Source organism: Gymnoscopelus microlampas (assembly GCF_963454915.1).
Source record: "Gymnoscopelus microlampas genome assembly, chromosome: 3".
Taxonomy (NCBI): Eukaryota; Metazoa; Chordata; class Actinopteri; order Myctophiformes; family Myctophidae; genus Gymnoscopelus; species Gymnoscopelus microlampas.
Window position 1 is genome coordinate 25,194,349 of NC_139940.1, and position 24,895 is coordinate 25,219,243.

The following is a 24,895-nucleotide window of genomic DNA, read 5'->3' on the forward strand; positions in this document are numbered from 1 at the left end:
GTGGGCTGCAGGAGAGGCTCTCCGCTATGTAAAAGAGGCACTTGCAGACATGGCACTTTCATCCATCAGATGGGGACCGCTGTAATTCCATTACAATACAGAAAGAGGAGCCGCCGTGTCGATGCAGCACACAGATCTCAAGACGGTGTTGTTTTCTCCTTTTAAATGTTGTTTTGAGACTTGTCCACCGCTGTAGGAGGAAATGTCTGGCTTCTTCAAACTTATCCCCATTATGTAATGGGCTTTTCACACACAGGTGTAAAGTTACCTTACCTTAAACCCTATAATTGTATCCTTTCAAGCAGACACCACCATTCTCAACGTCTCCATTAAAAGGACACCTGTGAGTGGGATCTCACATTCACACACACACACACACACACACACTGTGCCCACAAGGGCCTAGCCTGGTATAGCGTCGCAGCGCTCCTCTACGGCAGCCCGGCCCTGCTTAGTTTTTTTACACTTGACGTGTTGTGAGAGATGAGGGTGGCACCGCACGACATCCCAAATGGAATGCTAGTTCTTTTGCTGGTGCTTACGGATGTGTTACATCAGGAGTGGGTCGACTCTTAGTGAGCGGAGGAGGAGGAGGCACCCAGCGTGAGAGCGGCAGTGGAACGCGGCTAGTATAATCTCCATGCGACAGAGTGAGAGAGAGAGAAAGGAAAGTCGGATTTTTCTCTTCTAATGTTCTGCTCTTTTGCTTTCCTCTCTCTGTCACCGCCCAACTTCTCATCTCGCCTTTTCTTTTATTATTGTGCAACATTTCCCCCCACCTCCATTTATTTCTAATTATTATTCTAGATTATCTGTATTTGTTACCGATCGCATCCCTGTACCTATGTGTCTACACCTCTCTGTTCTACCACCACCACCCCTTGCGCTCCTCTTCCCCCCTCTCATTCTCTCAGCATGTAGTCGTTGAGTCGTGGCGGTGGTGGGAGGTGTGGCGCGCCCCAGCTGTTTTGGCAGATAAGCCTTAGCCTGCCCGCCTGCATCCCTGCTGCTTGTCAGCAGAACAGGACTCGCACTGTCACCGTTATTCAGTCGGCGACGCAAGGCTGCCGTTGCAACCGAGCCACCATGACCGCTTCGCCACCTCCGTTTCTCATCCATGAGAGAATCATGGAGAGGATCCAAAAATCTCCTTTTAAAATAAAGAAGTTAAACAGTAGTGCTGTGAAAACCCTCAGAGTAATATTGGGCTGCACCGGGTCGCATCTAGCCTGGCATGGCCAGACTGATATCACTGCGTAGATATTAGTCTGGAATCTCTGTGTGGAATCTGCATTTACAAGGAGCAGATAAAAAAAATGCCTCAGGTGATAAACCCTCCCCATATTTGCATACTGGGCCCTGATTGGTGCCCCACAACTTTGGGGGCAGCTAAATCCAATCACAAACGAGCGGGGCCAGACTAATCTGCCAAGGGCTTTTTTTCTTTTTTGCACTGGCAGATTCGTCTAGTTTCCAGGCTAGGTCGCATCCAGCTTGAGAAAGGATGTGACCACTGAGTGGTACACAGGTGTTGGTAAAACCTGGATGAGATTGTGGCTCTGAGGCGCCGTTGTGTGCACAAGCCTCCAGGTTTGTGATTGGCTTTAGTTGATTTGTTGTTGCCACTAATGATGGTGTTCCAGCTTTGTCTTTTGATTTGCCAATCAAAGAAGGTTCAGTTGGTGTGGCGCTTCCTCCCAGACCTGATACAGTGCTGATGTGAATGTTGGAATGGGATTAGTGTTTCCAGCCAGGTGGAAGGTGGTGAATTTACAGCGCAGAGGGGGCCTGAGTTATATTTCCGTACCTAGAGTCAAAGAAGCGATTGCTTGGCTAAAAGTGCCTTGCAAAAGGTCAATAAACGATGGCCTAGTTATTGTGTGGCAGATTGAAAAGGAAATTGTTTTGTTGTGTGGGGCAGGGGGGGAGAGAGAGAGAGAGAGAGAGAGAGTGTGTGTGTGTGTGTGTGTGGGGGGGGGGGGGGCAGGGAGAGTGTGTGTGTGCGTTTCCGTGGGTTCAGTTGCAGCCCCTTCTTTCCGTTGAGCCCGTTCAGCGGGTCTTCCAGCTGACCTGTCAGTGTTAGTCAGTGGTGTGAAATAGCCAACCGCAGGGCTCACCTGGGGCCCAGCAACCTCTTTTAGCTGTTCCTTTCACCTCTTGGCCCTTCTGTTGAATGACTGTGACAGTGTGAGTCCTGTTCTGCTGTTCTTTGGTGTTTTCTTTGTTATTCATTCTTCTACACTTTTTCCTTTTGGTTTTGTTACACCAGACTGGCAAACATTCTCAATCACTGTTGCACTTTCTCACTACCTCACTCTGTCACTCTCTCTCTCCATGCGACGTTCAGTGTTTCCTGTTGATGCTGTCTGCTTGAGGGAGGGAGATGGAAAACAACAGAGAGAGCAGAACAACTTGCTTTCATAGACGATTGAATGCATTCCAAGAATAGGCTATCTCAACAGATCATCTTGCTTTCTGTGGTTCTTAGCCATATCTGATACTTACACCATGTACAAAATGAGTTTGCCAAGTTTTCCTTCAACAGCTAAAATCTTCCTTGTTGTGCTCACTTCACTTTGTATTTGCCAGTGGAAGGCAAGCCTTAGTGTTTTTGTGCTTTTATTCATCATCTGTGAACATTTTAGGGAGTGCAGTGTACCGTGCCTTTGACAGTGGAGCAATAATCGATAATGGCAAGGGGCTGATGCTTATAATGTGGACATCAGCCTAAAAGTGGCAACCCCAAATTTCTAGGCAAATTGCAGTACCAGAGCAGGAGTGAGCCTAAACAACCCGTTGGTTTCCATGAGATCATGCTACAGTGTGACAGTGGATAAGAGCATCACCCCAAGCCCAACCTATAGCCCTCATTGCAACCACTCATTCAACCAACATGATGATGACGTAAGACCTCACCCCAGTCATTAAAGAGCAAACCTCCAATGGAACATGAAGAAAAAGGTCTCTCCATTTCACTGGCGTTCATGAATTAAGTTTGTCAAGAGCTTCATGCGAGTAAAGAAAAAGCATGCGCTTTCACTGATGTTATGTATTTCCGACCCAGTGTGCACAGATGAGCGTTGTCTGTAATGATGGAATGGTTCACTTTGGAATAATTACAAGACGTTTAGAAGAAATTTTGGACAATCCTCTCAGAACCTCATCCCCATACACTCTTTAATGTGTTTTTTTTTAATTGAATATTTGCTCCCTAGCTGGGTGCACCAAGTTGTTTGGATTTGATTTGGAGTTTTTACAGCTAAGTATGTCTACGCAAAGCCATTTCTTGAGCTTTGTTTACAAAGTCTGTAGGTGAGAGGTTAGTTCACCTACATAAATTGACTGGGCTACATAGAAGTAAAAAAATGTTATTCTAGACATCAACAATTGATGTTCTTCTGGGTCAAGTCGCAGAGGGAAATATTGTTTACCAGTTCCAACAGAAATAAGACTCAGTAATGGGATGAGGGGAGCAAGAAAACAAAGGGAGTGGGAAACCTTAGCTTTTCTAAACCCAATACCAAAACTCTTGAAATCGGTCACTGTACTGCCACAGTTACTGTAAAATAACTTCATATTTTCCAGTTTGCAATATAACATTACATACATTAGGGAATGTTTATGTGGATATGTTTGATTGTAAACTGTTACCTGACCGTGGAATCTCCCCCCCCTTTATGATATAGAATGTTGTGTGCAAAAACTAGGAGAGATTATTATGAAGATAATAAAATAGATATTTAAATGTATGAATTACTCTTTAGAATCCCTTGGGAAATAAAACGTTTACAACTTTAACCCTATGTGTCCCTGTTTGGGGTGAACTTTGGAGCTTGTAGATCACCCATTTTCACCGAAGCTATTTTGTGAGGGGAAAATATTGGGGGGCTTAGTATAGAGCCCTGGGGGACTCTGGTCAACTAAGTATATACAGTTTAAGCCGACTGAAACAAGTCTGCTATGCATGTTAAATGCTTGACAAAGCCTTGGGATCTGGACACAGTAGACAGATATGGAGTGGTGTAGACTTAAAATGCTAGAATCCTATTATAATTGCAGAGGTTTCCAAACAGTGTGTATAATTATAGCAGGGTAATCAACACAATGCATTTAAGTGTCAGACCTTTCTTGTTGAAGGCCAGGGTATTCGTTTCATCATGACGGCACACCTGTATGTCACGAGTGTATCTAGAGTGTACAAATGTAACCAAATCGACCTGTAAGGGTGCATTTGGTTTCATTTCATATGCTCCGGGTTACATTAAAACTCCAAATTGTACAGTGTACATGTAGTTGTCTGTGTTTTGGAATTTAATGCTACACTGACAATGGCTAGAAAGGAGAATGTCACTCCACAAGAAATGTCATCGTATACATTCAGTACCTGCCTGAGGAATGTGGCCCAGCGCATCACTCTGACGTATACTGTCTGATAAGTGCTTGAAGGTAAAACCAGAAAGACAACTCTACATCTTCGTGAATGAAGACTTGCTTTCACATTTTAACACACTGTCTTGAATCAGAATTTCAGCACTGAAGATATCCAATGGGCAAGTTATTCATAAATGCAGTCTTTTGCCCTAAATCCATAGTGTGTGTGTGTGTGTGTGTGTGTGTGTGTGTGTGTGTGTGTGTGTGTGTGTGTGTGTGTGTGTGTGTGTGTGTGTGTGTGTGTGTGTGTGTGTGTGTGTGTGTGTGTGTGTGTGTGTGTGTGTGTGTGTGTGTGTGTGTGTATCATTTCAGTTAATATATACTGTACATCATTTACGTTTATGAAAAGTAATAAAGTTTCATCAGCATCAAGCTTTTTTTCTGTAATTGTCAGTAACTCCAAACATCTAATTACTTACTTAAAATAAAACCATGACCTGCATAATAAATGTGTTGAAGGGGTGATTTGATGGTTTGCAATCTACAACACAAGTGATCAAGTTCCCTGGTTGGTACCACTATTGGTGATTGACTGCTCATGATGTGTTGGAAGGTGTGGTCAAAAGTGAAAATGTAAAGTAATTTTAATAACCTTTCTGGTGTGAAATGACTTCCATGAATCAACCTAGTGTGCTGCAGGACAATTTATGTTCTGTCTTTAGATGAGTTGGCCCATGGGGTTACAGTATGTGTGCTGAAATAAAATGCTTTATCTGTCATCGTTTTTCATTACGATCCAACTGCTTCCAGATCTGCAGCGAACTGTGGCCTTTGAACATTTTATCTTATCACTTTCACAATCGTCTATGAATTTGAAATGTAATCATGTCTTGATATAACCTAAAATTACCCCCCTAGAAAACAGACAGGCTGAACAAGTTGTGAACAGGCCATCCACGTATAGCAGCCTATCCCATGTATTTTCAGATAATATGAAATTCCATCTATCATATGGATGCCATGTTTACTGAAATGCTCTGTGCACCACGAACAGGAGCTTAGGGGTGTATCTGTCGGGAGCGAAACAACGGATGGTGTTGACAAGGCAACAGAGCTCATTACTTGGCCATCTATGCTAGTTCACGGTAGTCCATTGATGGGTGCCGGCGGTTAGGATTGGGGGGACAGAAGGTTATACTCCCGTGTTCCAGTAGAGACGGCAGCATGAGGAACGCGCGTCCATGGAAATGACACATCTGGGCTGTAATCAGGATTGCCTGTCAGTTTTGTCCTCCTTAGGTATACCGGTATGTGCATCTGAGTGTTACGTGTGCCACATGAGACGAGATAATAACGACAGTGACTCGGCTAACTTACCCGGGATGTCAGGTTATAACATTTGTGCAACAGGCATGGTAAAGGCTAACCTGACTTCACCAGACGCAAGCTTCTTCCATCTGGCAGAGTCAGGTTAGGTAAAGACATCCGTACGTCCAACCAGTCACCCACTGCCCTGATCTCCCCTGTACTCCAGGTTTTCACAGTGGAAGAGTGTGTAGTGTTGAACTTGACACTGGTGGGAGTGGGGCAGCCCTGGTAGATTGTCCACTTTCAGTCATTTGGATTCCATAGAGCCCGGCATGTCTTTCTCTTGGTTAACTCTTGCCTTTCTATAAAGGTACTAGCATAGGTAGGTACTTTATTGATCCCAAAGAAAATAGGAAATTATTGAAAGTAACAGATCTACATGCTCACAACTGGTCGCAGCGTTGTACGTTGTACTCTTGTAGATCTGCTATTTAGGTGCGCGACACAGAGTGCAACCAAGTATTAAGGTATGACCCTAACCCGTAGCTGGTAAAGCAGGGTCCCCGCAGATCCTCAAAACGTAAAACGTAAAAGTCAAGCCCTATAGTAATGATGGATTATTATTTTAAGATGAAAGGGTATTTGAATTGGTCAAACTAGCAATAGCATACATGTTAAATAAACCATGTTGGTATCAGGTATTTCATAAAAGCAAAGGTTGAAGCCTCAATCTGCAATTTCTTCAACTGGATGTAGAGCAGCAGGAGCTTTAAAACGATAATTTGACATATTGTGCTAATTGTTTAGGAAACAGAGCGCTAGTGTGGGGGGCTCGTTTCACGCTGTTTCACAATTATTTGCAGATTGAGTTGTGAGAATTTCTTGTTGTTACTTAAACTCCTGAGCAAAAAGGGTGTGCATCTGGCTTGGCTACTAGTACTGCATGTGACAGCAAAGAGTCTTTCAGAGCCGTTGGCAAAGGTTGGGTTTCAACCACAGAAGCTTGAAGGAAAAAGACAACAACACTCATATTACTCGTATTTATGTTAGATCCACATCCTCAACATAGTATATTTGTCCAGTTAAAGTACTTCCATTTTAAGAGCATACACATTGTTTACCTTTCTTCGCAATGACGCCTACTTTGGAGGATGTGTTCTGCCAGGCATGTACTGTATACAGAGTGGTGCCTGTTGTGTGCTCAAGCATTTCAGAAGAAAAGGGTTTAGTGCTCCCTTGTGTGTTTTACTAAAATTTTAGCTGGCACACCTACTTGCATGCAAACGGTATATAGCTCCACGAGGAACGAAATTATTTTCAGTCCAAATTAAATTGTTAATTACTTTACAAATATTTGTTCCCCCTAGTGTACGTACTTACAACGTATTTCACATTATTTGACTACAGACATTACCCTGCAGAAGTGATATGGACGTAACTGTAAGTCTCTAGAGCATGTGCAAAACTTCTGTAATTTGCATTCAGCTGCGGCACGTTGTTTTTTTTGTTTTGTTATTATAAACAGTATCAGCTAACCAAATTGACAAAGATTTGTACCTGGGAGATTACAATCTTCTGCTGTTGGCCACTGAGCCGTGTGCGCCTTGCTTAAGGCAGGGTAGTATAAATGCAAAATGCATTGTTGATTTTTAGAGAACGTTGATCCCTCTCTGATGTAAAAGAGGGGTGGTTCTTTGTGTTGTTAAACTAGGTTGGTGTATTACAATTCGTAACGACCTTCAAATCTCTAATATCTGAAAGCAGCAAAATGTCTTTTTCAGCTTATATTGCTGATCTGTCAGCTTCTATGACGTTTACATTTGACATTTATTCGATTTTGTTGTCAAAGGGACTGGAAGGAGACTAATATACAAACCCCACTGTTGGATAAATAATGCAGAATACACGTTGTGTGTGTGTGTGTGTGTGTGTGTGTGTGTGTGTGTGTGTGTGTGTGTGTGTGTGTGTGTGTGTGTGTGTGTGTGTGTGTGTGTGTGTGTGTGTGTGTGTGTGTGTGTGTGTGTGTGTGTGTGTGTGTGCATAAATGCTCAATTTGAAGAATTTGGAGGAAAGGGACTGTGGGAGGGAAGACTCTTTTCAGTATAATGTGGTATTTAATAAAGACACAGGGAACCATATTGGGAGTGTCAGTGCATGTGGCATGCAGCCTCTCCAGTGATTTATGAGTGCGCTGCAAAGCTATTACATTATGGTCTCTAGTCTCGTTCTCTATTGGTGATAAGACTGGCCCACCATTATTGGATGCAGTACAGGTACATGTGTTTCATTTTGAGGGAATATCATTGCGTTTTGATAAAAGAATTAAATGAGAATAATTTCATCACTTGTGGTATAGCTGTACTGTAACTCGTCTGTTTTGGTTAGCATTTGTGCTCTTACCGCTTACGAGTTTGGGGGTGTATGTTTAAGGTCTTTAAGGGCTTTGAATTCCTTGCATCTGCAATGAATCTGAGATTGAGCAACTACTCTGTTTTCTATGTAAAGATGAAAAACAATGTGTACACGAGGTACCCTGAAGAAAGGCAGCGTTTTCTTTCTTTTAGTATGAAACTAATCTCACTTGAACAATTTAGTTCAACTCAGTTGTACCTCAGAGCTGTACAGCTAAAGTAAAGTGCAAGTCTGCAGTTTCTGAGTGGGTCTGGAAATGGTCTCGTGTTTAACGGTGGGAGAGGAGCGACAACGCAGCACGGTAGGGTCAAGGGTCACACTACAGTGTGCCAGGGCTGAAAGGCCAGTTGTCAACTGCCAATAGAGAGGAAAAAACAATGGGGCATCAGCCGGAGTGGCTCTTAAAAAGGACGAGTCAGGGTCGCTTTCAATTAACGCAGCGTGCCATCGCTGCGGTAAGCCTCAGGGGCTGAAAGGAGGTGGCAGGACACAGCCATGGGATAAGAAAATGAGAGGGCAGAGAAAGGAGAAAGTGAAGGAATGGAGGACAAAATAAGAGGGTGGAGAAAGTAAAGGAAGGAGAAAGTTAGGGCATGTTTTGACAGCAAAAAGAAACAACAAGAAAGTAGGAGCCAATAGGACCTGCTGCTAGATCAAGTTCTACTTAACATTATCGAACGTAGAACTGAGCAGGAAGTATAGCAAACAGGCTACAGGAGTAGCGAAGAAATGGAACGGTGCAAATTATACTCACCCCTTCTTGTCAGTCCTGCAAAGACATTTTCTAAGAGACATTTTCTTAGTAGGTCAGGCTTTTATCAGTGTGTAAACATTTGTAAATGAGTTGCAGAGACAAAAACAAGTGGGACATTTATTGCCAAATTTGCCGTAGTGATTTATTTATGAATTTCTTCGCGGGAGTGCCTTGAGTTGACAAATGTCAACTTGGCGATAAAGCAGTAAATTGCATGCAGATATGTCACCCTCTGGTGGGTTGTGATCAAATCTGACCACCAGCCAAAATGCAAGTAGGCAACATTAACAGTTAGCTTAGAAACAAGTCCGAAATAAACGCACACGAGCAGCTGAAAAGTTGTTTCTCCAGAAGCCCTTGAACACGGAAGAGTCATGGAAGACAGTCGATAACTAGATTGTTCATGGTAAGGTTAGATTTCATATCAAACACCCTATATGCATTCCTGTAACTTCCATCAGCAAAGAAAAATTATAAAATATAAATTGTGGGCATGATTGTAATGAACTCGACCCAATCATATATATGCATCACAAATGCATTTATTGTTCCAGCCCTAATGCCAGCAGAACAAAAAGTAAATCTACAGTAGAAGGATGCCGTCTTAATGCATCGATTCCTCTTCTGAGATAGATGAGAGATGGACAGAATCAGGACTGCCTTGGAGCAAAGTGACACAGCACAGTAATTAATAGGTGTAATATCCCACTTCATCCCGACAACCCACAAAGAGCTCATTTGTGACAAGAAAGCTTAATGACCCTTCAATCTGTCAGAAAATACTGATAAGGGGCTGTCTTCACTTGATTCATGTCCTTAATATAGATCACCAAATAAGCAGGGATTGTGCCAGAAAGGGAAGACCCTCCGCAGAGCTCTTTGTCAGCAGCTAAACTCCCATTACAAGTGGCATCATTATGTCAGAACTGGAAGATGGCTATGGAGAACGGACTGCATTGCGGAATAATGACCTGTCTTTTTAATTTTGCAGATTGGCCCAATTGTGTGTCATCTATAGATTTTTCTGAAACAGATGTATTTATATTTTTGTAAATTGGAATAGCACAATGATTTCACAAAACATACCGTTGCACAATAGGGCTCCTTTCCCCCCGAGATTGGTACAAAACAGCTAAGCAGGATATGACTCGCCATGGTCTATTGGCGCAGAGTGTGGGTGAGCGAGAGCGAGAGAGAAATGCATTCAGGTCCCTGGTTGGAGGGTATTATCCCCTCAGAAGTGTGAGGCTATTTATGTTGAGAGTGGGCGTGTGTAATGAGTGTAGCCAAACAAGCCTGCCACACAGCAATTAGACATGTACACACATACATGTCTACATTCCTGCTCATATGCATGGACACACACTCATCTTCTCACACACATACTGAACCTACACGCATTCGCATGCATAAGCACTTGTCAAATGTTTTTGACATCAAAGCAGTGATTACAACTCATTAATCTGCATGGCGCAAGGCCACATGAAACATTCAAAGGTCAACAGGAAAGCACTGTGTAAGAAAAGGCATTGACAAATGTTCCTTTCCCCTGTTCATTTAGCAGAACCTTTTCAAGAAGTTTTTTTTTTCTTTTTTGTATTCCCCTGGACTCAAATCTCAGTATGCTACGGCTTTGATGTGGTTTATTAGTTTTATCTTCAACGGAAGGCAAGGAGATTAAGTGGAACTCAATCTTCACGCACCTCTGCTCCCCATAGCAACTGCCTCTGTTCAACAACACTATCATTACACACATTACACAAAATCTGGAGATTGTCCTTATCATGTCGCGTTTCCCAGATAGCAGTAGCTAACAAGATTCATCCTCTGAAATGGGAGGAGGAAATTGTTTCGAATGAGAGCAGCACAAAACATCAGCTTGTCTTTTTCGTCAGACATCATGGTCTGACGGTGGTTTGAATTGGCTTTGTCTAGCAGTCTCTGATATATCTGGATGCATTTCTTACACACTTCCAATTGATCAGGCAATCAAGTTACACTGTGTGTGTGTGTGTGTGTGTGTGTGTGTGTGTGTGTGTGTGTGTGTGTGTGTGTATATATATATATATATATATATATATATATATATATATATTAAAGAGACATAATGTAAGCTGCTCTAAATGCAATTTATAAATCTTTTTACAACAGCCCTCTTTAATCACTCCACATTTTTCAGGATGCCAGGCTCCTCTGGTTTAGTAGTTGTCAGGCCCCCAGTCTATTACTTTCTCCTACTTTCTAAAAGACAGCAATTAATCTAATTAGTAATCAATCAGCCGTTGGCCCCCCGCCTCCTCTCTGCTAATGGAGGATATGACAGGCCCGGCCCCTGCATTATTAATACCTCCATTCCAGGAGCCTGGGGCCCCCCCCCAACACCCGCAGCCAAGGGCCATTGATCACCACCACAACCCAGTGAACACTGCAAGGCCTACTGGGAAATATCTAGAGGGGGAAACGATGTAAGAGATGGAGAGCGAGTGGAGCCCGGAGTGTGGGAGTGGATGTGCAATGAATCTGTTTAGGAGACTTGAGGGCAATTTTTGGGCAAGGAAGGATTACACCAAATTCGCTTTTGGGAGGTTCAGTGGAGGCATAACTGTGGAAATGAGGTTTGGGGTGTACGGGGGTCTGCAGGGAAGTTAAAGGAGGTGGTTCAGGCATATGAGGGATTGTGTGCGGTGTTAATGGGAATGTTGTGCTCCGAAAAGCTCATTTGGTTAATGGTGCTCACCTCAAAACTATTATGGCAGGATAAAGGGGCCTCTCCGTGGGACTATTTCCAGCAAATGAGATTAGAAATTATAGGTCGCCACTTAAACGGGGGCACAATGATGGCCATGTTGCCATGAAACAATCACGGCTACATTATCCTGCTTTTCCAGTGTGGTACAGTACATGAGCACCCAAACCAGTACTATAGCTCCAACAGTAGAGGTTACAGAACTTCATGATATATATTTTTTAATGCAGCGGCTGATCCCATTTTGGAGAATTGACATTGCAGCTACATGGTGCAGGGTGAGAGAACAACTAAGCAAAACAACAAAACCCCTCCTGCTTCTCCATCCGCTGGACATAGACTGCATTGTGTGCTCTTTAACTCAATCTACTGACTCCAGTTCATGCCACCTCTGTACCAGGTGCTGCTAATTAGTTATCAGGCGTCCATGTTGTTGTTTTTGAGAACATGTCAGGAGCTTGGTGATGGGTGATTGTTTTCAACTAAAAGACTGCTGCGGTGTGCCATTATGCAACCGCTGAATTTTGAGTATGGAAACATGAGAGTCCGTGCGAGTCAGTGTGTGTAATCAAGCCTAGCAGTCTTTAATGTGTCTTAAGAGGTGACATCACATGCTGTACTCCACAGGGCCATTTCCCATGACTGAGACCCAATGTCATTTGGCATGGTGGCCTAAAACCTTCTAACTAACCACTCATTCAAACAAACGTGTGTGTGTGTGTGTGTGTCAAGTTAAATTCAATTTATAATATATTATTGTGCCAGTTTAACAACTTTCAACCTGGCGTCCCTATTTTGGGCACATCATTATTGTCAAAATGTTTCCAAACATTTTAAAAAATAGCCCATTTACTAGATCATGTGTCTCGTTGTGAGCTTGTAGATCGGCTATTTTCACAATGTTCAGGTTTTTCTTTTTTTTTGCCATTTCTCATTAGGCCAGAGCCTGTAGCTAATTGGGTGTCCATGAGATGGAAAAGTTTTGGAACCCGTGCTCTACTACACAGGTTTAGTCACCACCATGCCAAAGCACCCACACTGCGTTAATTAATATCTAGAATGCCACGGCGGTCGTGGGTTTACAACCCTTCATTGGTTTTGCGAGACCACGATGGGACTCTGTTGAGCTCCCAGCAGCTGCAGTCAGCTGCCTCATTCAGCAGGGATTTGGAAAGCTATCCAACTCATCTGCTCTGAGAGTGAGTCAGTGAGCAGGACATACTTTATCCGTGGCTAAGGATATGAGGAATCGCTTTGTGTACACGACCCCCTGGAGCCTGTTGCCAGTTGTGCTCCACAAGTGTGTTGTTGGAAGTGTGTGTGATGTGTGAATTTGTCTGTGTGCGTGCGTGTGCATGCATGCATGTGTAGAAGGGACAGGATTCATGACAGAAAATCCATTGACCACTTGTCATTAGTCACCACCAGTCATTACAGACAACCAATGGGGGAAAAAGTGCTGACCTTGCATAAATGGATTGTTGGGAAGTTCATCTGTCATGCATTTTCATCAGGACGAAGGCGGATTTTCTTTGGGGAGGGTGGTTAAATGATGACAATACAGTTGGTGAGGCAAACTGGTGATGGAGTGGCTGTGGTTTAAACCCCAGATGCTCTACGTGAATCGGCCTCTGGAGAGCAAAGGCAAACTTCTGGGAAAGAAGCTCTGGAAAAGTTCTGAAAAGTCTGAAAAGATTCGGGAAAATTTCCTAACAAGCAAAAGGCAGTGTTTTGTTTTGTTTTGATTTGCAACAAAGATCCTGAGGCAAAGAAGTCTGCTTCTTTTCTATACCAAACGGCGCCTAATTTTGAATAATAAATGCATGCTCTATTTAGCATAAATGATGGACTGTTGTGCTATTTAGTATACAGTATTTGGTCTGTATAAATTGAATGCTCAAAGGCAATGCGGTATGCTAATATTTTGGGTTTGTGTTTCGAGGTCTGGTTATGAGAGCTGGGTACACAGTGACTCGACCGTTTTGAGACCGTATAGACACACGCATACACGTACACACTCAAAAGTTAAACGTTGTGTTTGACATCATTATTCTAAAATAACTTGTGTATTAAATTATAATTACAAATGTTTTTGTCCTCCATAACTAACCATATTTATTGCAAAAAAAACATAGATGTGTACTAGGCTCTTTCATTCATTTCACAGCAGTCTGATAGTTCCTTGGCTCTTCTCCCATCCTCACCATCTCATGCCTCTGACCCAGGCCAGCCGCTAAACATCTGGCTCTATTTACAGCTTCTCTGCTTGTGTTAGCTGTGATGTTATGACAGCCGAGTGACTGAAGAGATTATACTAAGAGGACATGCTGCTCCCCCCCTCCATGTCTTCCTCTTCCACGGGTCAACGGTCCCGTTTGACTACGCTGCCATGGCCGCGTGGGTTGGCGGGGGGATGGTTATTAGGCAATGTGTTTGCAGCGCAGCTGTGCGCCTCCCGTTGTTTGACACACTGGGTCAGCACTGCTGTAGAACGCTTATGTTTTCTTTGTTTGTTCTCACAGGAAGTTTGCTGAGGATTGCAGAACTTTTTGGAGGAAAGAAACCTCAAAGGGGGGTTCGTACCCCTGCCCACCCCTTTTTGGTCATCTTCAAAACTACTACTCTGTCACGCCACTCCCCTCCATGACACCGCGGTCATCTCTGGAGATCAGTGGGATGAACTGAAGATTAGTTGGATCCTCAGAAGCTCTATCCATCTATTGAGAGAATAAAAACACAGCCCAAAAACAGACGGTAAGCTTTATTTTTGAACGTCTTATATCTGTTGTACGTCCTTCAGCAACTGTACTAAAACTTTCACAACTGTAATGTCCTTCCACACTGTCATATGATTTATTACATTAGTTTATGACGACAAAGATGAGTTAGCGATATGTAAATACTAGCGTTTGGACTTGCTTTTGTCTTCTCTCTTAAACCTAGCCATCCAGTCATAGACTGGCCATTACCACTCGTTACACCTACCGACTTTGAATTAAGATGACACTGAATGGGTGCTTGGCGGCATAGCCAGTTGGTGCACACAGACCACATGCTTCTTGTGAGCGCGAGGACCCGGGTTTGGATCCAACCCCTGTCTTGCCTTTGCGTATCTCTCCTCTCTCTCTCTGAATCTGCACTTGGCTTCTGAAATAAAGCATTCAGTACAAATGCCAAAAGAAATATTTAAAAAAGAGAAAAAGAAGATAACGCTGAATGACATTATATTGGTGTACTATAATTTCAAGTTCCCAACCCTGCAAAGCTCAAATTAGCCACTGTAATGGATGAACGTGGCAAGCGAGCTGATCGTCTCCTAATGGCTTTCAGTATTAACACCGTGGCTGATTTGTATAAGCCTCCACTGGTCATGATTATTGAGTGCTATTTCTGCAGTGAAGAAAAGGATCTTCAGAGCGTTCAACCAAAGCTACACCTAACCCAGCCAGACCAAGGAACACTTGCTTAATGGAATGCTTTATGTAACAACACGGTTGTTTTTTGTAGGCTAAAATAGTTTTTTCCCTCCACAGGCGCTCTCTTTCGACTGTGATATGACTGTGTAAGGGTTCACGTTGGAACACCCTTCCTTTCATGCTCTTTTCAAAGCACTGTCATTGTACTGTTATCCCTCTTTTGGCTGGCCGTATACATGCAACACGGGACCATTGTGCAGCAGTCAAAGTGAATGCAAGGCAACCAATCGCATTGCTGTTCATGAGCAGAGAGCTCGGTGTGAGGGGCGTGTGGAAAGGTTATATAGGGGTGATGTGTGGGAATTGGCCCAGTGGTGGAATGAGGGCCTGTGGCTGCATGGGCACTGATGTGGGCAGCCATTTTCTGCCTGTCATTGGTGACACAAAAATGTATCAAGGGGAGGAAGTGAGGGTGTGTATGAAACTGTAGTCGTCAAAAGTGGACGCATTCAGTACAGTAGGTGTGAAACAATATTAGACTGAACTATATAGAGGAACTTAATTGCCAAAACTCTGAGTGAGTGAGCACGAGAGAGAGCGAGACTTTCTCTGGCATTGCTTTGGTATCTTCTCAGCCGCTCTCTTGACAATATAGGCCCTGTCTCCCTCCCACCAAGAGTGAGGCACCAGTTTAAATGTGTGAGATTCTATTCATAACTTGAATGCCTTACTGAAAAACTTTGTTGTATACAAGACTATTCCTTGAACAATAGAAAAATAGCTTTTGGGGGGGGGGGGGAATTGTACCCTATGCCCTTGTTGGCAAAGAAATACACTGAGCAGTGCATTTGCATTGCTTTGCATTTGGTTTAGACATTTAATAATAATAATAACAGCCAACAATAGCAACTTCAGACATCTATTTTTACGTTTAGGCTCTGTAGGAAGCAGAGTTGTCTAGAAGAGGGTCTGACTAAAGACCTCTGCACACTGTACGATATTTGACCCGATTTGGCTCTCGGCGATCGCCGACAAAACCACCGATCTCAGTCCAGATCGGGCGTTCCTCGCGCAGTGTGTAAGGTACTCCGAGAAGAAACATCCCGATAATTTTTACTTTTCTAGCATGTTGGATATTTGGGTTTGTCGGACCCGATGAGAGCCGTGCTACAGCCAAACAGAGCTCAGTACCAGCCAGCGAGGTAGCTGGTGGCAAAACTATTTTATTATCAGCATGATTCACTGTTGAGTCTAATACAACAGCCTTTCGCGTTTTCGTGAGACGTTTGGAATAAAAACAAATGTATGTATTGAAATATCTTGTAATCAGTGAACCCCTGTCCCCGACCAATCAATCGTGCGAGAATCACAACGATATATTTAGCCCGATTTCAAGAGAGAAACTCGTGCAATGTGAAATGCTTAACTATCTGTTCACTCGCCGACCATTTCAAATATTGGACAGTGTGTAGAGGTCTTAAGTGTGTGTGTGTGTGTGTGTGTGTGTGTGTGTGTGTGTGTGACACAAAATGTCTTGTGCATGCTGTCAGTATCTCTTCATTAATTTCTTTGTTTTATATTTAAAAAAATATTTCACTTTAATTTTATGATGGAAGTAAATGGCAGTGGAATTGGGCTGAAACCTTGCCCAAATCTGGAGTCATATACTGTATCATAGATGCAACAAAGATGACTGTCATAGACTGGCTATATGAAGCCACACTGTTAGACCCTGTTTTGTTATTTTCACTTTCAGTATTGAATTCCCCCAGGGATCAATAAAGTGAAATGCAATACAAATATAATATAACTTAATGCCCATATATTGTACATAATCACACACATCAAGTGTCTTGTCTTTTCTCCAGCCATCACTGAAAGGAAATGTTATTTTAAATCAGTATCACACTGAGCATGCTGCGGTCTTTACGGCATGGCTCTGCAGGAGGCTAGCAGTCTTATCTGTGTGTCTGTGTGTTTGTCCGGAGCTAATCTCGCAAACCGCTGGTCCGATCAACACCAAATTTCGTAGACACTGTCAGTAGGCTAAAATATACCTCTATTAATATACTTATTTATATTGTATGTTTGTTTGATACTTTTTGTATTATTAACTTTAATTTAACACATTCTATGCCAGGTATTAATTAATTAATCCATCCAAAACTGGCAGCGTTTTTACCTTATTTTGACAATCCACTTTGACCCACGGAAGCCACGATTTGGACACGGATGTAAACAAAAGCTGTCTGGGGGGAGAGGGAGGGTAGATATGTTTTTCGAAATCTCATAACATTGGAGTCAACATAGTTTTTTTTTTTGGGGGGGGGGGGGGTGACGTCATCTCCGCTTCTATCATTCTCTCGCAGTCAAGGGATCATTCATAGGTTTGCGAAGAGCGCCCTCTAGCTGTCGCTAAGCAGCGAGATTTATGCACCCTCCTAATCACTAAAAACATTTTTATAACCTTTTCAAGTACTCACGGAATATTTATCTCCAGTATGATCGATCCCCTGATGGCTGCTAATCACTGAGGGTTTCACTGTGTTGTTTTACAAATGTCAACGAGGTCATCGCGACCTCGTTGACTTTTGTTGTCCTCCTTTGAAAATAGCATGTGTCGACCAAAAATACATAGTAAAAAGTACACAGGAGCTGAGATACAGAATTTGTAAGTAATAAGTTAACCAGGAAGTGAATGGAGCAGTAAATCTTCGGATCGCGTTATCTCTGGTTCTGTGTGGAAAAACTAAAACTGAAACGCGTCTAACGCGTCAATGGCCATGTGGACCAAGTACCAATTCACTCGAAAACACGTTCGGAGGCTCGGATCGGGCTGAAACTTTGCTCTAATTTGCAGTCATATCCAACCTCATGGATCTGTCATAGACGACTGACGTCATAGATGCCTGACGTCATAGATGCCTGACGTCACAGGCCGGCCACAATCCATATTGGAGCCAGGCCATTCTGATGTGGATCGCGAAATGATTTAAATCATTTTTTAAATTTCATTCCCTCTTCATTGCCAGAGATGAAGAGATTTTTTTTCAGTGTCCTCACTTTCCCATTCCTTAACTCGTCCCTAACCACCTTTTTCCCGGCGGTATCCTCTTCCTCATTGTTAAATGAGACCATGGCTACACTTGAATGTGCTGTGACAAATTGGCACAGAGGAGGCAGATGGTGCTGGGGAGGGAGGCTGGTTGTCACACCGTTTGCCACGGTGACATGAATTGAACTCACCACGGCGGAGCAGCCACACATGCTCTACTTGCTTTGTGGGAGGGTAACACGCTGTATCCGTACGTTCCGTGCCACGCAGTACACTACTGTACATGTCAGGAACCAAGACTTTCTATTTGCACAGCCTGCTATGTTTGCCATGTTTACCCCTGGTGCTCTGAACTGCTTGGCTGAAATTCCCCAGGGTGCTTTTCACTCAGATGTGATGCCTGGTGAGATAGTAGTTTGCCTACCAGTTGTGTTGCTGCTGATAAGACCTTATCCTATTGATGGGAACATATTCACGATCATGCATGGGTGAAGTGTTTGGTTAACGCATTAGCATGTCCTCACATTACCAACAAGTGGGCTTTGAATCATTTTTCAGTGTTAATTGATGAGATTTTCTTTCCTTTAAAATCGGTGTGAACATTGTGGGCGGGAGGATGGGATAATTGCCAGCTTTAGCTCAACTTACCTGCAACGTGATGGGATCGCTTTCCCACACTGCCTTAATATTCAGTCAACACACAGGCACTAAGCTCCGGATATCGATCAGCAGATGTGATGCATCCCCCTGGAACTCCCCATCAGTAACCCAGTATCAGTGGACTCATCTGAGTGGGAGGATGCCGAAGGTCCCGGAACAGCCCGGACCACTAGAGACCAGTGGGGTTACTGGGAGATGAGAAAAGTCAAGAGCACAGTTGCTGGATGGGTTGAACCCTCTCAGCTTTTCCTCTCAAGAATATCAAGTCAATGATCTTGTAATATTGATCTTAGTTTTCATTCTTATTCAGCAGTGGCAAGACGAGCTTTGTAACTTAGATAAGCAGTATTGACTTTTCCTCTCAAACTTACCTCTCAGCTTAATGTTTGTTCTTCAGTTCACAGGAACTTTTTGCACCTCACATGGGAAAGCTAAAGTGTTCGGGGCTGTTTAAACGTCCAGCACAGAAATAAAGTACAAACCTCACAGCAGGGAATCTTTTATAATGTGTCCACACACTATTAGACACTCAAAATATTGGACTGGTTCAAGGCTGTTTCATGAACACAAATACTCACAAAACGCACACACACACACACGCACACGCACACGCACACGCACACACACACACACACACACACAGAGAGAGTTGGCAAGCTGTGAGGAGAAAAACAGAACTCCCCTTGTGATAACGGCTCATCCTCTGTCAGCACAAACCATTTGCAGGCCTCACTCCCCCTTAACTAGCAACTGTGTTTTTCATTCGCCACATTCATAGACCACACTCTCAGAACATACAAGTGCAAACTGTTGTGCACATTTAAATACATGTGTTGCTGAATTGAAAAGAAATGCGCCTCTAAAACTGCATATCAACTTGTACATGGCGATATACTGTAGAAGTGTATGTCACCAGGAATAAGGGCTCGGCAATTAACCAAAAATATATCTAAACTGATATTTAGAAGAACCAATAACCGTTTTATAACAAAATAATAGAAACATTTAGTTTAAAAAAAAATATCCTAGTACATCAACAAATCAACATCTATTAATCACTGAACCCTGCATTATACTTTGTTGTACAAAAATAGTGGAAAATAGCTGATCTACAAGCTCACAATGCATCCGTTGTGAGCTCAGCTATTTTCACTATTAAAAGATCTTTCATTTATCGGAATCGAGGCAAAGGTTTGAAATAATCGTGATAAGATTTTAAGTCATATTGCCCAGCCCTACCAAGAATGACTGGTTATTTACAGCCAGCCTCACCTCTACTCTGCTTTTCTCCCCTTGCACGCTGCTCATTCAACTGCCAAGACAAAGACCTCAGGGAGGGACGTGTGTTGTGATTGTGCTTTACACCACCCTGGGGTGAATCTGTATGAGCACACAGGGTTTAAACTGTAGCTATTTCAGATAATGAGGAGTAGATCACTTAGAAACTAAAGCTTAGGTGAAAGTGAATAAGACTAAGACTGTCCTAAGGCTGCTTATAATTGCAATGCAAATTGGGGAAAGGGTCAACGGTTGAATTTATTTTTGTCCTAAACAACAGATGAAGGTCACAGAATATTTCATCTGCTCGTATCTACTTTTGAGCTTGTCTCGAGTAAAAAATAGTCTAATTTATGATAATTTTCTTTGCTAATGAATAATGCTTACTTTGAGGGCAAAACCGAATTAATTCAATTACTTCATAGTTCATATTTGCCCTTTAAAGTTGTCAATTCACATAACTCGTGAGCAAATATAAAATTGATCCATTTGGACAGTGGGCCAGCATCCAAACTACCTATCAGCCTTTTGATTTTTAATATAATGTTTTTGTTTACAATTGCCGTGTGTGTGTGTGTGTGTGTGTGTGTGTGTGTGTGTGTGTGTGTGTGTGTGTGTGTGTGTGTGTGTGTGTGTGTGTGTGTGTGTGTGTGTGTGTGTGTGTGTGTGTGTGTGTGTGTGTGTGTGTGTGTGTGTGTGTGTTGGTGTTTTTATGATGACATAGTTAGTCGATCGTGCTATCCTGGAGCTTGCCTTGTGCATTCACTGTACATATCCACCTTGGCTTTAGCGTCCTTGAGAAATGACAAAAGCCAATTTTTGATCCAGCGTAGGTTGTGTCATATCTATGAACAAAAAGAGAAGATCCGCACACCGTTGTAATGCTCCCAAAATAATGTAATAATAGAGCGGTCAAAGAATAACAAAGTTTCGGCCTCTGTGGCCTTCGTCGGGTATACTTGTGTCGTATCTACTGTATGTAATGAAGTTACTGTCAATATGGACAATACTGTCTTGTCTTGTATTATTGTCTGTATTTTCAGTATTGTAGGAGCCAGTCAGCTCAAATAGATTTAGAAAACCATAAAGTGAACGTTTCTGTTTTTCTTTTTTTCACCCATTTTCTTAAAAAAAAACAGCAATACATTTTAAGGACCCCAGGCCTGGCTGCAACTAAAAGGCTCACAGAGAAAAGAGCTGTATCGGCTCAAGCAAGCCTCAAATCTCTGGTCTTAAAGGACAGAATGTGCTCTGTCATTGAGAGCAGTGATTAAAAACTGTGTGTCACATTGGGGGCGGCAAAGAGCTTACATCCAGAATGAGCAGACATATGCAGTGCCAATCCCAGGAATCAAGGAAATTAAACTGTTGAGATTAAAGTCTCTGTCTCTGTGCAAGAATGCATGATTGCTGATTGTAGCTCATTTTAATTGTTTACAAATTCTACGATACAGTATAATATAGCCACTGCTGCCAGTCTTTTTATTTGGTGTGTAGTTGGTTACTATAGATCAAAAAATGAAACTATATCTCAGATTTTTTTTGCATAAACCTTAGATGGACATAGTTTCACCAATCAAATTACAAGGTGACAAATTGGCACAAGTTGAAATGATCAGTATTTAGGTTTGAACTACACCAGTAGCTTGTTGGATCCAAGTCTTTATTAGCTGGCACTTAAAGTCTCCCAGGGTTATCAGTTATACTAGAGAACCATGTTAAAAACTGCAACTCCACTTTAAGAGACATCAGTTGCTGGTTTGGGGTTTTATGTGTCCTGATGCCCAGGGGTTGCTCTCAAATGGAATGTTTTGACAACTCAACCTCCTATTTCTAGTGATGGTGTATTGGTTCTTGCAACAATTCCTTTAAAAAAGGATTTGTTTTGATGGGTTTCAATGGACAGTGAAGTTCCAAAAAGAAAATGCACAAAAAGAAACCAGAGTCATGAACAGTATACATTTAACAGAGTACGTGTTTATAGGCATACGAATGATAAACAGGAATTATTCCTCCTAATATAAAATAAGTAGTCCTGGGCCAGTACTTTTCATTAATCCATTCAAACCGGGAAAGCATTTGTGTAACCACTTTCACCATTATTTAATACTTTTGGCTATTCAAACATAGCAGATCTGATTTCTTTTTTGCAAATCTATTTATTTTGCAAATCTTTGAATATATATTTCAAGCGAACATCTTTAACTCAAATCTTTGCTTCTAGGGGTCCCTGGAACAAAATATTTTCATATGGGGGTCCGCGGCCAAATACAAAAAGTTTGAGAACCATTGATATATACTGTAGCAACATACGTTTTTTCAACAACAAAAAAATGTTTGGATTTAGAAGACATTTGTAGAATCCCCAGAAGCAAAGATTAAAAAAAAAAAAAAAAAAAAAAAAATATATATATATATATATATATATATATTCTATCTATCTATTTTTTAATAGCCCAAAAACATCTAAAAATGAAACGGATGCTTTCCTGGTTTGAATGGGTTAATCTGCAGAAAGCTACCACTCAAAAGGGTAAAGTCTGCATTTATAATATAGCACCTTTTTCCCAAAGAGCTATCAGATATATGCATTACCTTTACACACATTTATACTGGAGGCAGCGATGCCAAACTCCACACTGCTCTTTGGGAGCAGTTAGGGGTTTCGCTGTGTTGCTCAAGGACACTTTGACATGATGGCAAGAGGAGCGGGGATCAAACGGGCAACAGCTGCTCTACCTCCTGAGTCACTGCTGCTTCCTCACTTCAGTAGTGACGCAGACAGGTTGTGAGCGTGTTGATTGGCTATATCCGCTACTTGTGCGTGACGCTGTCATACGTTAAAGTATAAAATGGGTCATCCATTCATGAAAAAAAAACGTAAAAAGATGAAATCCGAAGATACAAGGTTTCTGCCCGACAGCGACAATATTCTTTTCCCCAAAGCATTTTTTTAAATACTCTCCTCTGTTCACGGAAATGCAGTGAGAAACACAATCTAGGATTCTTTACAGTTATATTTCATATCTCAGTTAGACTCTCTATTTGGAGTGTGAAGGCATTTTTTTTAGCGCTTACGATTATTGTCTTTTCAAAAGGATAGCCACTGAACAGGACTGCAATAAGTACAGTGATGCAAAATGAATATGTGAAAGTAATTATAGACTGTGAGTTGAATGTTAATTCTTTGTCATTTCCAAACATGCTGTGTTTTAATGAAAGATATTAGCTTTATTTCATGTAATTAGCATACCTGATATGCTACAGTAGGTATAAGACAGGTGTTTGCATGCTTGAAAAACACTGCTAATTTTAGTAGGAATGGGAAATGCAAAGTCCCAATGGAAATCTGCCATAATTTCAAAAACATTATTTCCATCACATCATTTCCATCATGTCATTTCTGTCATGTCATTTCCACAACCAAATAATCATTCCCAAAGTTTATAATTGATGCAAGCCATCAGACGGGGAACATACCTAGCTGGAAAATTAAATAAAGTAATACTATCTAAACTATACAAAAATGATCAGTTATTGTTTGATAACAAAATTACTTAAATGATAAAAGGGAGAGAAAAAAATGTTTATGTTCAGCCCCCCCCCCCCTGTATTTGTGTATTTATTTGTATTAAGTATTTTAGTGTTTAACACAAGACTATCTTGAGGAGGCGGCTAGGTGGAGAGGGCTACAGTAACAGGAGAAGACCTCGGCAGACACTTGCCTCAGAGTATTGATTGGGCTAGACATCCAGACGACTGTTATAGCTACTGACACGGCTGGTTGGCCGACAGTCTCTCTATCCTCTGGCTCTCTCTCTCCGTTCTGGCTGTCTATTTCATTGTCTCTCCGTCTCTCTCCCTCTTTCTCTCTCTCTCTCTCTCTCTCTCTTTCTCTCTCGCTCAGGCTCTGGCTCTCAATCTCGTTCTGGCAGTCTCTCTCTCTTTCTTTCTCTCTTTATCTCTATCTCTCTGGCTCTACTACTTGAAGGGAGCATTTTTGAATTTGACATGGCATGCTGACACAAAGCAAACAGATGCAGAAATAACCGGACACACACACACCCTCTTTGTCTGTCAGACATTTTGTGTGCCGTGGTATCAATATGTAACGACAGACATACCAAGACCTTCCCACACACACAGTCTTCACATTACTACGTACATCCCACATAAACATTCTCTCTCGGACTTTCTCTCTGTCTCTGTCTCTCTCTCTCTCTCTCTCTCTCTGTGTGTCGCTCGCTCGCTCACTCGCTCTCTCTCTCTCTCTCTCTCTCTCTCTCTCTCTCTCTCTCTCATACCGTCATGGTAGGAGATATCCTCACACACAGTCCTTACGTTACATGACATGTTGCTGCACACTGTCACTCACTCTCTCTAACACACACACACACACACACACACACACACACACACACACACACACACACACACACACACACACACACACACACACACACACACACACACACACACACACACACACACACACACACACACACACACACACAATTGTCCCTCTAGTTCTAATGCACAGATACACACTCAGCTTCATGTCATGGCAGCCAAAAGAGTAATGGCTCCAGGTCTCTTTCTGAACACAGACTAATGAGAATCTCAAAACAGACAAGCAGAGTGCATTTATCACACACTCACACTTAATGGCACCTCCACTTGGACTCAACAGTGCACTCGCACCCCCATCTAGCCCTGTCAACAGATGGGCCTGTTTGTCCTTTTGTTGTTCATTAGTATGGCCACTTGCTCAAATGAAACAGAGGAGTAGGTGGAGGAGAACAAGAGAATCTAAGCCAGTGGTGATGAGTCTGGAGGCAACAAAGCTGCTTCTTCTTTCTTGGCATCCATCTTTTATTCTGGCTCCCCTCATGTGG

General features: G+C 42.3%; 1 protein-coding gene across 2 annotated transcripts in view; it reads left to right on the forward strand.

Moving 5' to 3' along the window:
• sema6cb (semaphorin 6Cb) overlaps positions 1-24,895 on the forward strand; it is a 125,187-nt gene that overhangs the window by 39,886 nt on the left and 60,406 nt on the right. For both annotated transcript variants that reach the window (XM_084053092.1, XM_084053093.1), the window contains exon 3: positions 14,114-14,345. The gene's annotated coding sequence lies outside the window, so the exon portion shown is untranslated. The remainder of the gene's footprint in view (positions 1-14,113; positions 14,346-24,895) is intronic.